This window comes from Silene latifolia, chromosome Y (assembly GCF_048544455.1).
Source record: "Silene latifolia isolate original U9 population chromosome Y, ASM4854445v1, whole genome shotgun sequence".
Taxonomy (NCBI): Eukaryota; Viridiplantae; Streptophyta; class Magnoliopsida; order Caryophyllales; family Caryophyllaceae; genus Silene; species Silene latifolia.
The window spans coordinates 266,011,378-266,026,762 of NC_133538.1; positions in this window are offsets into that span (position 1 = coordinate 266,011,378).

The following is a 15,385-nucleotide window of genomic DNA, read 5'->3' on the forward strand; positions in this document are numbered from 1 at the left end:
TAAAGACAGGCTGTCATGAAAAAGCCAAAATAGAAAGAAAAGCAAAACAAAAAAGAGAACAAATAGACTTATTGCCTGAAGTAGAAGCACTGACAGCTTTTGAAGGCTTGGGCACCCTAGCAGCGCCTTCAGTCTTCAGACAACGAGGAAAATGAACAGCCCCACAACATAGAGGCCAAGTCCTCTCCAATTGAGGAATTGCAAGGAACGCAGAGATGCTTGCAGTAGGATACTCGATCTCACTAGACCAATCATCAACTGCAGACAAAAAAAGGTATAAGTCATTCAAGTTTATTTACTTTCTTTAAAACTAACAAATAAATATGCAGGATAAAAGAAAAATTCAGGGTACTCACCACCAACACAGGCATCATAGTTCAAGTACACAAATTAGGACCCACAGAATTGGTCCTGATAAACATATACCCAGCAGCCCAATTCTTGTCATGACCGCTATCTAGGTTGTTGAGAAGAGGAGCGGCTAAAGGCCTAGCCTTGAAACTAATCCGGCCAGGACTGTTGGTCATGACAGCATAACAGGCCTTCAAGTCCTCCAAGGAGAAGGAAATATTGTGTTTTTTGCAAAGGTATTCAATGGAGCAGACTACCTTCCACACCATAGGCATCAGTTGGTAGGAAGGCACACCAATTTCTTTAATGGCATCCACCATAAGTGGAGAAAAAGGAAACTTGCAACCAGCCCTGAAGGCCCAGTCCTGGATACAGAACCAGCTAGGACATGACCAGTCTGCCCTGACAGGAGAATTTTCAGGGATCCAGACTTCGGAATCAGCAGGAATAATTCCCTTATCCTTCAAGACTTTTTCAAACTCGGGTTTCAGACAGTTTGGAAGAGACTGATCATCTTTTAGGGCTTTTGTGGGTTTAAACTCAAACTCTTTATAGAATATGGAAATTATTTCAAGAGGGGGATTAATTGGTTTTTCAAGAGGTTGAACAACAGAAGACACTGGTAAATTTTCAGAGGTGGTTTCTTCAGGATTGGAAACAAATGGAGTTCCAGGAGACATCACTCCCCTGGAAGGTTTCTTTTTTGCAACCATTTTTGGAACTTTGTTGAAAGATTATCGAAGATTAAATCTAGGAATTAAGGGAACTTGAGGATGAAGATTTTTAGAGAAAATGATCGGATTTTGGTGGAGTTAAAATCAATGAAGTGAAGGCTATTTATACTCTGTAAATCTAGGGTTTTTCTACCGCAAATTGCAGAGTGATTATTGAAGAGTTGCAGTAAATTGCAACACGCGTCATAAACCGCCAATTAGCCGTTAGAGGATCCAATCAGTCACAATCCAGCCGTTAAAAGCAGTTTTCCAAAGTTTGAAGTTATCTCCTTATTTCTGACCTGACCCAGCCAAAATAAGGAGATAAGGGGCAATTGTTAGGCCTGAAAATCCGCAGATATTTCAGGATAATATTCTGTCCTACCCTGACCATCAGGATGTCAGGATGTCAAGCCACCAAGGTACAAGAAGAGAGGCGCCAGCCATGGAGAGGACAACGGTCAAAATATAAGGACAATATTTGACCAATTCAATGACAATATTACAGATAATATTCGGACAATAATTGGAGCATTAATAGAGAAGATTTGGTAATAAAGACGACAATTAAAGAGCATTATTCCGAGAAATTAAGGAGGAATATTCAGCATTAATGTAGAAGATCAGGCAGCCGTTCAGCATGGATTATATAAGGAACACTTGAAGATTATTTACAACACACACTCTAAGCATACAATATTCTCTCTTACAACACTTGAGCCATATTACGATCATTTGTGCTTAACACTTAATATTATAGTGAAATCCTCTCCTGGCTTCGTGCCCGTGGTTTTTTCCCATTTAAGGGTTTTCCACGTACAAATTCTTTTTGTTATTATTGCTTATCTGTCTTACTTTACATTTCTAGCTTTGTACCCTGCCCTGCAAACTAATAGAGTTTGAGCTAGTTGATACGTGGAATTTATATAGTCTTTTTAGTCTTTTATTGCACGTATTTCTATGCCTTTTTGTATCGTTATGTATTGCAAAATGCCCCGAATTGGCTACGTTGGTTTGTTTTGTCTAATTTGCAGAAATGAACCTGAAAGTTGTGACACCGCGCCCTATTCGTCCTGTTTAGCAAGCATTATGAGGAGACGGGAGATATTGGAGCGAGAGTAATGCCTTAGAGTACGTGAAGGATGTTCATTTGAAGCTGCCAAAGACGAGTTAGAGGCTGACTTGGTGGAAAAGCACTCGATCGAGAAGACTTGGGGGTCGATCGAGTGGTTTGGCTGACATGAGGATTCGATCGAGTGATTTTATCTGCTCGATCGAAATGGTGATTATTGGAGTTCCTCGATCGAGAGCTTTATCTGCTCGATCGAGAGGAAATGTTGGAGAAGACCTCGATCGAGTGGTCTGAATCCACTCGATCGAGAGGTTTATTAGCTTATGCGGGTTTACTAAGCCTGTGTTGTTTTATTTTATTAAGTATTACGCTTCCCTATATAAGGAAGTCGTAATTAGGTTTTTAATGATCTTTTCACATACTTTTCACTGCTTAAACTTCTGAATCTCTTAATTACTCTCAATCTCGTACTTTGCTTTTGTGAATTGATCTTTACGCCGGATTGCTATAGATTGTAATCATTCTTCCTTCCTTAATTTAATCTTAATACTTTGTTTCCTTTAATTCTTGTTCTCTCCTATTTACTTTTGCCCTAATCTCGTTTATGCTTAATTTTTATTATTTCATTATGTCTTTCATTAGCATTCTTATCATTATTATTGTTGACACCCTTAATAACATGAGTAGCTAATCCTCTCTATGTTAGGACTAGGGAATCCATGGTAAGATTGTGACGATGTAGCGAATAGGCTAGATAATATACATGTGAGAATCTGTCCCCATAGCAATTTAATTGTAACATCAATTTAGTTGAGTGCATGCTTCTAAATTACATTAATCTGGTTAACTTTACTTCTGGATCGGAATATTGGAATAAATAGACCTGCTATGAACAGTAGACTATCTTAATGAGGACGGAAGTTAAGTTAGTGGAAATCTAGGATAGAAAATGACCGGAAGGACCTTTCCCTTATCCTTCTCACAGTAGATTGTCTAGGTTATTTGCAACTGAGTCGATAGACTACCACGGTGAACCGAAATCCTTGCATACTTTCTCTTATTTGATCAGTCCTATCGTATTTTCTTACTTTTATTGCTCTCATTTTATTTCTCTTTCCTTTAATCTTTAGTAGTTTAGAAATCAAATTAAAACCCCACCATATTGTGACTCAAATAGACGGAATTTTAGACAGATATCTTGCCTCCCTGTGGAGAATCGACCCTACTTATCACTAGCTTCCGTTAGTATATTTTGGTTTATTTTTGGTACACAAACGATAGTATCAAATTTTGGCGACGTTGCCGGGGAAGGCAATAGCCTTATCTGCCTTTTGTTTCATTTATTTTTATCCGTCTCAGGGAATTTTCATTCCTTAAGACAGTTCTCACTTATTTCTTTCAGTGTTGTGTATGCCCAGGTCAAATAGGTCGGAATTAGTCCCAGCTGATCCTGAGCCAGAGAGATCTTTTCGGCATAGACTTCGTCTGCAAAGAAAAATTCGAAAGGAAGACTTGAGTACTTTCGAACCCAAGCTACAACATTTCCTTTTTCGCAGAAGACCCGTCTTTTAAAGAAGACAATCTCATTTCTGCTATCAAGACAATAAAGATGCCTAACATAGCGAGTCACTCAGAGCCCACAGCTGCCTCGATTCCCAAAGGTTTCAAGCTCTAAACTGAGGATGGTAACACTTTTGATATCCGTCCGTCTTATATAAATTTGGTAGAAAGAAATATTTATCGAGGTGTGGCGGGTGAAGATCCGCGAAAGCATATGGAGGTCTTTACTGACTACTGCTCTACCATTCCCGCCACTAAGGGAGTGACTCAAGACAAGATAAAGGAAGTGTTATTTCCTTTTTCATTGACTGATGGAGCTAGGGGGTGAGCCACTGATCTCGATCGCACTGCAGCCGGTATTACCAACTGGGAAACCCTTGCTCTTGCCTTTTATAAAAGGTACTTTCTTCCATAACGTACTTGTGACACCCCCATACTCCAAGTGCCTTACCAGGACCACTTAAGGTATAAGAACGTCACCATCTCGGTTACCCGAGGCAATGATAATCAAATGACAATGAAGAAACATAATTTAAATAACAATATAGTTTAAAGTGATTACATGATCAAAACCAAAACTCTTAAACTGAAATACAAGATTCTCAGACGGCCTACTGCTAAAACTATCAAAGCTATAAAACATCGTCTGACACATCGGAAGACTTTTAACTGCCACGTGATGACTAATCCCAGCTATCCCATACGCATCATATCATACCTGCTTAATAACTGCTCACCACCCCCGAATGGATCACCACAATTTTTAAAACATTTAAACGGGGTCAGTACTAAATACACGATACAAACAACCATGAAGCAAATACCAAGCAACTCAATCAACACATCAATCCCCAGTCTCCATCATCAATCTCCACACAACTGACTACACACTAAAGTGTGTAGCCCTGCCAGAGTACCCATCGCAATAGGTACTCCACACCGCCAGTGGGGGACCGCAGCCGTTCTCACCTAAGCCCCGCTCATCTCATCGAGCGATAAACCCATGTTCCTTAATGTGCACATCCCTCCTGTGGCGAGTTCCACAGGAGGCGAATCAAGGGCATGAAGCCACTCCCGCAAGTGACTCCACTCAGCCAGGGACGCACCCCGAAGAACACAGAGATATACAACAACAGTCAACGACAATAAACAACAACTGTCACAACACCAACAATTACCAACAACCAATTCCAGTACGATAATTACTCAATAACAATAACAATCACCACACAATCATGTAACTAATACTGAGTAGGGAAACCCTACCTGGAATGCAACACAAACAGCAGACGATCTAGCAGCTGTCTCAAAAACTTTCCTCTACGAACCCTCCTTCTATACACATAATCATACAATCACTACCACATCAACATAAACATAGAAAACCCCCAATCCCAAAATTAGGGCTTAAACAACCTTAACCAAATGCTATAAAAATGGTACGTAGGACTTACCCTTGACGCAAGGATCACAATGATACAAAGAACGGTGAAATCCGACCTCTCTAGCTTCGGGATTTGCCAATAATGCGAATAGGAAGAACAACGTAGTTTGCAATCTCTTTTGAGTGTATTAGGTTTATAAAAAGTGTTTATGAAAGACGACGGCGTAATATTGATACTAATTCACATTATTAACAAAACCCGTTGAGATATAATCCGTTAACCGACTTACTTGATCGAGTAACTAACATACTCGATCGAGTGCCACTTACTCGATCGAGTACCAAGGCTACTCGATCGAGTACCCTACAGGCAGAACACTGATTCAAAAATCAAAACATGCTTACTCGACAGAGTAAGCCCCACTCTATAGAGTACCCAGAGACTCATAAAACCGTAGTCTTCCCTCCTTAAAAAGAACTTCGTCCTCGAAGTTCAATCCGTACTCAAAACAAACACACAAACTCGACCAAGACACAACAACATAGCTAAGAACTCAAACGAAAACCCAACCTATAAAACATGAACTCTCAACACCAACTCCACCAACTACGTCTACCTCCACAACATGACTCACGATATCGTATCCACTACATTATAGCCTCTCTCGACACTAACTCCATACACTAGCAACTACCATCCACAAACGCTGCTAGCTCCGTTTCACTAACATATTATCCACCAGCAAATCCTAAACGAAGACACCCATAAGCATCAAACGGAATGTTACATTCTACCACCCTAAAAAGGAACTTCGTCCTCGAAGTTTACTCACACTCATAACACCATCATCCAACTGTCAACACTATTGAAATATTCTCCCATTCCTAAATATCGAACTACTACAAGCACGGTCACGACCTTTAATAAAATAAATCAAAACAAATATCCATCCTTTATGCTACACCAACACTCTACTTCCAATTATACTACCATATGCACAACCATCAAAATATCTTTTATCGCATCCTACTCCTCTTAAGATAAATGTTAGGTCCTCGTAACTCACTAATACTAAATTCTAGCTATTTCTTCTCATTATCCCCATAATCACCGCATGTCAAAGATAACCACCTATAATCTAAACACTCGCCATGCATATATCTAAGGCTCTCTTACTTAAACAATTCTCATACTTCAATTCACTCGTCACACCACCTAACCTCTACCTCAAAATCTTTAGCTTAACCAAAACTTCAATTGTTCCCTATTACTGCCAAAACGACATAATCCTCTATACCTGCACCTATCTCCATACTCATAACTCATGATCCACAATTATTACATATACTCACACTAGATCCTCAAGTTGTTTTCATCCTTTACCGCAAAACTCATACATAACTTAACATGACACTAATTCCCAACACCCTACACTCACTGTCTCAAAGAAAGATTATGAACCACCTGCAGCTTTCAGATCATTACCACATATGTTCGACGAATCACTTGCCATGACTATGTGCACCGATGCCTCATCTACAACAAGATCAAATGTACTGTAACAACTTCTGACAATTGTGTCCCATCACTAGAATATCCCAATGCCATGACAACCACGGAAACAAATACACTCTCTTTCATATCATACTCTACCCTCATTCCAAAACTTAACTGGTAAGAAACATCAATAAACAAAACTGTAACACCCCCATACTCCAAGTGCCTTACCAGGACCACTCAGGTATAAGGATACTACCTTCTCGGTTACCCGAGGCATGATAATCATAAGACAATAACGAAACAACATTTAATAGTATAACTTTAGTGAAAAGTACAAATCAAGCCAAATCTCAAAATACGGGTACAAGTTCTCAAACCAACTATCTAATACACTAAATGTAAAGTTTACTAAACGACTAAGCTACAGCGGAAGACTTCAATCATCTGACAGTGGCACACCCCAACAATCCCATGTGACTCAACTCAAACCTGCTTAATTACTGCTCACCATCCCCTAATGGATCACCGCAGGTTTTACAAACAACAACACGGGGTCAGTACTAATCACACAATCTATATATATATATATATCAACAATACGATAAACAGATATCTCACACCGTCACACACACAATAACATCAGTCCCATCAATCTCAATCACCGATCGTCCCTTTGGACCGACCCGCCAGTGGGGGACCGCAGCCGTACCCACCAAATCCCCGCTCCTCATAATGAGCGATAACCCTGTCCATTAATGTGCACATCCTCTTCCGTGGCGGGTTCCACGAAGGGCGAAACTAGGGCGTGAAACAACTCCCGCAAGTGACCCCACTCAGCCGAGGACACGCCTCGAGAACCAGAGATAAACAATCACAATCAACAAACCGTCACAATACAATTACTATATTATTCAATCAACCACAACACATCAACATCACATTATGGGACTAATACTGAGTAGGAAATCCTACCTGGAAAGCACAACTATCAGACGGTCTCAACAGCTGTATCAAAAAGCCTCTTCTACAAAACCTCCTCCTATCATACAAACACATAAACACTACCAAATCACAATCTACACAAAACCCCCAAATTCCCATATTAGGGTTTAAACAACTTAAAGGAAATACCATAAAAACGGTACATAGGTCTTACCCTCGACGCAAGGATCTCAACGGTATAACGAACGATGAAAACCGACCTTCCAAACTCCGGGATTTGCTAACAATGCGATTAAAGTGAAGAACGTACTTTGCTTTCTCTCTTGACAGTAATTTAGGTTTTGAAAAGTGTTTACAACAATGACGGAAAAGATTATATACCTTAATCGCATAATTAACAAAACCCGAGAAATAACTCCCCGTAAACCGGCTACTCGATCGAGTAGCTAAGGTACTCGATCGAGTGCCCCCTTACTCGATCGAGTATCCCAGTTACTCGATCGAGTACCCAACAGGTCAGAAACTATTTTAAAACGCAACTCACCCTTACTCGACAGAGTAAGGCCTACTCGATAGAGTACCCAAAGTCTCATAAATATGGAGTATTACAGTCTTCCCTCCTTAAAAGGAACTTCGTCCCCGAAGTTCAAACCACCACAAAACAAAGATACACCCACAACACTCCCGACTCAACAACCAAAACAAAACTCAATATAAAACATGTTACTAACCCAAACTCATCCCGATAACCATACCGACACAACATACAAAAGGGTACAAAAACTCTTAAAAACTCTTCGCGATCATCTCCTACCCCCCTAAAAGAAACAAGGTTATGTCCCCGTAACCATACATACCTGATCAAAAAGGAAAGGGTAACGCTCTTTCATAGCTTCCTCTTGTTCCCATGTAGCTTCCTCGGTCTCGTGGTTAGACCAAAGGATCTTAAGCAACACTGTCTCACCACTCCTAGTCTTCCTAACCTTTCAGTCAAGAATCTGCTTAGGCACCTCAAGATATGATAAGGACTCATCTAGCTCTAAGCTCTCTGCCTCTAACACATGTGACAGATCACTCACATACTTCCGCAGCTGCGATACATGAAACACATTATGCACTCTCTCTAACGCAGCTGGTAAAGCCAGATGATATGCAACTTCCCCAACTCGCTCTAAGATCTCATAAGGCCCGATAAACTTTCGACTCGGCTTGCCTTTCTTCCTAAATCTCATTACCCCACGCATAGGAGACACTTTCGTAAGAACCTTGTCCCCAACCTGAAACTCTATATCCCGACGATGTAGATCCGCATAACTCTTTTGCCTATCCTGAGCCGCTCTCATCCGTTCCCGATCATCTTAACTGTTCAACCATCTCATGTACCATCTCTGGTCCTAAAACCACTGCCTCAGCACTATCGTCCCAACAAATCGGACTCCTACATCTCCTCCCATACAAAGCCTCAAACGGTGCCATACCCATACTAGTGTGGTAGCTGTTGTTGTAAGAAAATTCTATCAAATCCAACCTCTGTTCCCAGCTACCACCAAAGTCCATCACACAAGCTCGTAACATATCCTCAAGAGTTTTGATCGTTCTCTCAGTCTGACCGTCTGTCGCAGGATGAAATGTTGTACTCATCTTCAAAGTTGTTCCCAACGATTCCTGCAACTCTTTCCAAAACCTTGATATAAATCTCGCATCTCTGTCAGACACTATGTCCTTAGGGACTCCATGTAAATTAAGCACGTTCTTTCGATAGGCCATAGCCAATTGTGCTTTAGTCCATGTATCTTTCATTGGAACAAAGTGAGCTGACTTTATCAATCGATCCACTATTACCCAAATCATGTTGTTACCATGTTGACTCTTTGGCAAACCCACGATAAAATCCATAGAAATGGACTCCTACTTCCACTCAGGTACCTCTAAAGACTGAATCTTACCTTGTGGTCGTCGCTATTCCCATTTAACTCTCTGGCATGTCAAACAACGGGCCACAAACTCTGCTGTTTCTTTCTTCATCCCAGGCCACCAAAACGTGTTCTTCAAATCCTTGTATAGCTTGTCACCACCTGGATGTACTGAATATGGTGTACAATGTGCCTCTATCATGATTGTCTTTTTCAGCTCCTCATCATTAGGGACACACCACCTACCATCGAACCACAAACTACCATCTATGTGAATGGAGAATCTAGACACTGTCCCTTTCTCTACTCCAGCTCTCCACTCAACCATCTTAGGATCCAAAGCCTGTTTACCATGAATATCCTCATAAAGATCAGGCTGTACTATCAAATCTCTCACAGCATCTCCTCTATGCATCATGTGTATACCAAACTTCGCTACCTCATCTCTCAACCTCATCAAAGATAGAGCTGTACACAAAGAATGTACACTCTTCCTAATCAAAGCATCCGCAACAACATTGGCCTTCCCTTCATGGTAGATAATTTCCATGTCATAGTCGCCAATCAGCTCCATCCACTTCATCTGTCTCATGTTCAACTCCTTTTGAGTGAAAATATATTTGAGACTCTTGTGATCAGAAAATACCTTAAAGATTGCTCCATAAAGGTAATGTCTCCATATCTTAAGAGCAAACACCACTGCACCCAACTCCAGATCATGAGTAGGGTAGTTCTCCTCATAAGGCTTCAATTGCCTAGAAGCATAGGCAATCACTTTACCGTTCTGCATCAACACACATCCCAACCCATTCTTTGAGGCATCTGTATAAACCTCAAAGTTCTCGATCCCTTCAGGCAATGCTAAGATAGGAGCTGTGGTCAAACGCTCCTTTAATGTTTGGAACGGCGTCTCACAACTCTCATCCCATCGAAACCTGTTCTCTTTTCTCATCAACACTATCATAGGTCTAGCTATCTTGGAGAAATCTTTCACAAACCGTCTGTAGTACCCAGCTAAACCCAGAAAACTCCTGATCTCAGCAACATTCTTTGGTGCTTCCCACTTTGTCACTGCCTCAATCTTTGCCGGATCCACAGCTACTCCCTCCTTAGAGATCACATGCCCCAGAAAAACAACTTCCTCTAACCAGAACTCGCACTTGGACAGTTTAGCATACAACTCATGCTCCCTCAAAGTCTGCAACACAATCCTCAGATGCTCCTCATGCTCCTCCTTAGTCTTGGAGTAGACTAAGATGTCATCGATAAACACCAAAGACAAACTTATCCAAAAACGTCAAGATCCTATTCATCAAATCCATAAACACCGCGGTGCATTAGATAACCCAAACGGCATCACCACATACTCATAATGGCCATACCTCGACGTGAAAGCTGCCTTTGGTATGTCCACCTCTCTAATCTTCACCTGATGGTACCCCGACCTCAAATCAATCTTGGAAAAGACTGATGCGCCACTCAACTGATCAAACAAGTCATCTATCCTTGGCAAAGGATACTTGTTCTTCACTGTCACTCGGTTCAGCTCTCTATAGTCTATGCACAACCTCAAACTCCCATCTTTCTTCTTCACAAAAAGGATGGTGCTCCCCCACGGCGATACACTTGGTCTAATGTATCCCTTCTCTATCAGATCATCTAACTGCTTCCTAAGCTCCTCCATCTCTTTAGGACCCATCCGGTACGGTGCCTTAGAGATTGGCCCCGTCCCCGGTTTCAACTCAACTGTGAAATCTATCTCTCTCTTCGGTGGCAACCCCGGAATGTCCTCCGGAAACACATCCTCAAACTCTCCCACCACTGGTATTTGATCAACCGTCGGACTCTCTATCCGGTCATTTCTCACATGGCAAAAGATCAAAGGACATCCCTTCCTCAGATAAGACTTCAAAGTAACAGCTGCAATCAACTTAACTTTGGGTTTGACCAGAAACCCACGATAAGACACACTAACACCCTTAGGCCCTCTTAAAGACACTTTCTTTTGATGACACTCTATCTTAGCTTTATACTTTCCCAACCAATCCATCCCAACTATCATCTCAAAACCGCTAATAGGAAACTCTAGCAAGTCTACTGGTAGATCAACTTGCCCAACTATCGTAGGTACATCCCTATATAACCTCCCACATGTTACAGACTCACCCGAAGGTATAAAAACTTCCTCACTAACAGACTCATATACCCTCAAACCCAACCTTTTAACATGACTCGATGATACAAACGACTGAGACGCCCCCGAATCAAACAAAACAAAGGTATGAATACCGTTAACAAGAAAATTACCGGTGATAACGTGTGCATCATCTTCAGCTGCTTTCTTCTCCATCATGAACAGCTTTCCACTGGTCTTCTGTCCACCTCCCGGACAAGTCTTTGGGCCGATGTGGTCGGCTTAGCACCCAACCCTTGATTGTTGTTGTTGTTCGTCGGTGGTTTCTGATAAGAATTACCGCCGTTGCGGTTACCTCCACTCTGATAGCTCTGACTTCCCCAGTTTGCCCATGATCCAGTCGGTCTATTGCTCGCATAGCTCTGCGCAGGTCTCTGGAAAGTTCCAGGTGCACTTGTGCACTCATGCCTCTTGTGGCCTACACCACCACAACTATAGCAGGTCACTCCCTAACTACCACTAACACTTCCACGGCCACACCCAAAGGAAGCCCCAAAGATCGAATCCCGACCTTAAGAAAACCCCTTAGCTTGATTGTGGTTGCCTTTCTTGTGACTAGATTGGCCTCCACCCTCACTCTCAGCCTTTCTTTTCTCACTCACTCTCTCCTGAGCCATCTCCACCAACCTCTCAGCTCTCCCAGCCCTCTCATAAGCTTCCTTAACATCAGTAAGGACTCCCACGGGTAACTTGTCCATGATCTTAGGGGTCAACCCCTCTCAAACCTCGCCGATTCTCCTCACTCAAACCCATATCCTCAAAGATACCTAGACTTCTCATTAAACCGCATGTAGTACTCGGCACACGTACATGTCGATGTCATCTTAAACCCATCGAACTCCTCTCTCAACTTACTCCTCACATTCTCCGATACGAACTCTTTTCTCATAGCCTTACGAAACTCTTCCCAAGGTATAGCAGGTAAACCTTGGTTCGCATACAACTCCTTAGCACTCACCTTCACCGTATCCCACCACTTGCCAGCTGCCTCCCTCAGGTAGAATGCAGCTTGTTCTACTCTCATCTCATCAGGACAGTGAACTAAATCTAGTATGTTCTCCATCTCTATGCCGATTATCAAGAAGGTTAGGCTCCCCAACCCCTTGTACTCTTTCGGGTTAAACCTCGCTATATAGAGGATGATTTTAGAGTGATCAACCTCCTTCTCCTTATCCTTATCCTTATCCTTTCCCACAGTCTTTAAAGCCTCCGTAAGAGCATCCTGATGCTCCAACATCTTAACGATATCATCTATGTTCATAAGCTCAGCTCTCGCATACAAAGCATTCTTCTTGGGCGGCATCTTGAAACTATATTAGAAAAGGGGTGGATATAAACATACGTACCAACACCTCAAAACACGAAAGCAAACTGCCCAAGACATACTCGATCAAGTTCCCTAGCCTACCCGATCGAGTAGCAGGCTACTCGATCGAGTGCCCATCATACTCGATCGAGTGCCCCGACTCCAGACCCAAAACAGACCTTCTGACCTCTAACATACTCGACCGAGTAGCCCCCTACTCGATCGAGTGCCCGAGGTACTCGATCATGTGCCCAAAAACACGATTCTGGATTCAAATCCGTCAAATACCCACCCGATCAAGTCAGTCCCACTCGATCGAGTCTTGCTAACTCAAAAACGCTACCCGCATGTTATATCATATTCCAACATTATAAACAACTTTATAAATCCCAACATTATATCATAACTAAGCATATAATGTTACACAACTTTTCATACAATCAACGAAATAACTCTATCATGTTATTAAACGCCACATAGTAAACCTGCATCACGCTTCTCATTCCAACAACAGTTCTATATATCTCATCAATCTTTCTTTCACATTCTCAACTTTCTACTCCCAACATCCAACAATTACACATACTTCATCACATCCACACACAAGCTGACAAACAACGCATACAACCTCGACATACACCCCCCATGTGACCGGTTCAAAATTGTAGGGCAAGTTCGCGACTTCAGGACGTCTCCCAAGCCTTTGCATTAGCTTCTACAACCTTTACCCCGGGTTCATTTTAATTGACTCCCTATATTCATTAGATTCATTGGTTACAGGTTTCAGGATCGTCGCTCTGATACCATTTGTAACACCCCCATACTCCAAGTGCCTTACCAGGACCACTCAGGTATAAGGATACTACCATCTCGGTTACCCGAGGCATGATAATCATAAGACAATAACGAAACAACATTTAATAGTATAACTTTAGTGAAAATTACAAATCAAGCCAAATCCCAAAATACGGGTACAAGTACTCAAACCAACTGTCTAATCAACTAAATGTGAAGTTTACTAAACGACTAAGCTACGGCGGAAGACTTCTATCATCTGACAGTGGCACATCCCAGCAATCCCATGTGACTCAACTCAAACTCGCTCACTATCGCTCACCATCCCCGAATGGATCACCGCAGTTTTACAAACAACAACACGGGTCGAGACTAATCACACAATCTATGTATATATCAACAATACGATAAACATATATCTCACACCGTCACACACACAATCACATCAGTCCCATCAATCTCAATCACCGATCGTCCACCTGGACCACCCGATGCAGTGGGGGACCGCAGCCTGCACCCACCAAATCCCCGCTCCTCATAATGAGCGATAACCCCGTCCATTAATGTGCACATCCCCTTCCGTGGCGGGTTCCACGAAGGGCGAAACTAGGGCGTGAAGCCACTCCCGCAAGTGACCCCACTCACCGAGGACACGCCGAGAACCGAGACAAACAATCACAATCAACAAACCGTCACAATACAATTACTATATTATTCAATCAACCACAACACATCAACATCATATTATGGGACTAATACTGAGTAGGAAATCCTACCTGGAAAGCACAACTATCAAACGGTCTCAACAACTGTATCAAAAAGCCTCTTCTACAAAACCTCCTCCTATCATACAAACACATAAACACTACCAAATCACAATCTACATAAAACCCCCAAATTCCCATATTAAGGTTTAAACAACTTAAAGGAAATACCATTAAAACGGTACATATGTCTTACCCTCGACGCAAGGATCTAAACGGTATAACGAACGATGAAAACCGACCTTCCAAACTCCGGGATTTGCTAACAATGCGATTAAAGTAAAGAACGTACTTTGCTTTCTCTCTTGACAGTAATTTAGGTTTTGAAAAGTGTTTAGAACAATGACGGAAAAGATTATATACCTTAATCGCATAATTAACAAAACCCGAGAAATAACTCCCCGTAAACCGACGACTCGATCGAGTAGCTAAGGTACTCGATCGAGTGCCCCCTTACTCGATCGAGTATCCCAGTTACTCGATCGAGTACCCAACAGGTCAGAAACTATTTTAAAACGCAACTCACCCTTACTCGACAGAGTAAGGCCTACTCGATAGAGTACCCAGAGACTCATAAATACGGAGTATTATAAAAACAACTATCTATCTGTACAAACTGAAACTCACAGGAAGCAACATCAAACAAAACAACAATTTATGTATGACTGGTATGTACTTTCGAAACTCGAATCATAATCATCCCGCCTACTCCACCACAACCAGTGACGGCATCGCAACACCGTCACCAACAGCGACACCGCAGTGCGAAAATACCCGCATCACAACACTAAGTACCGTGCCCTGAGGTACCACAACCACACCGATAGACATCGCAACATACACAATACCATAAACACTGACTCAGAAACAACTTATCAGACAAGAAAACT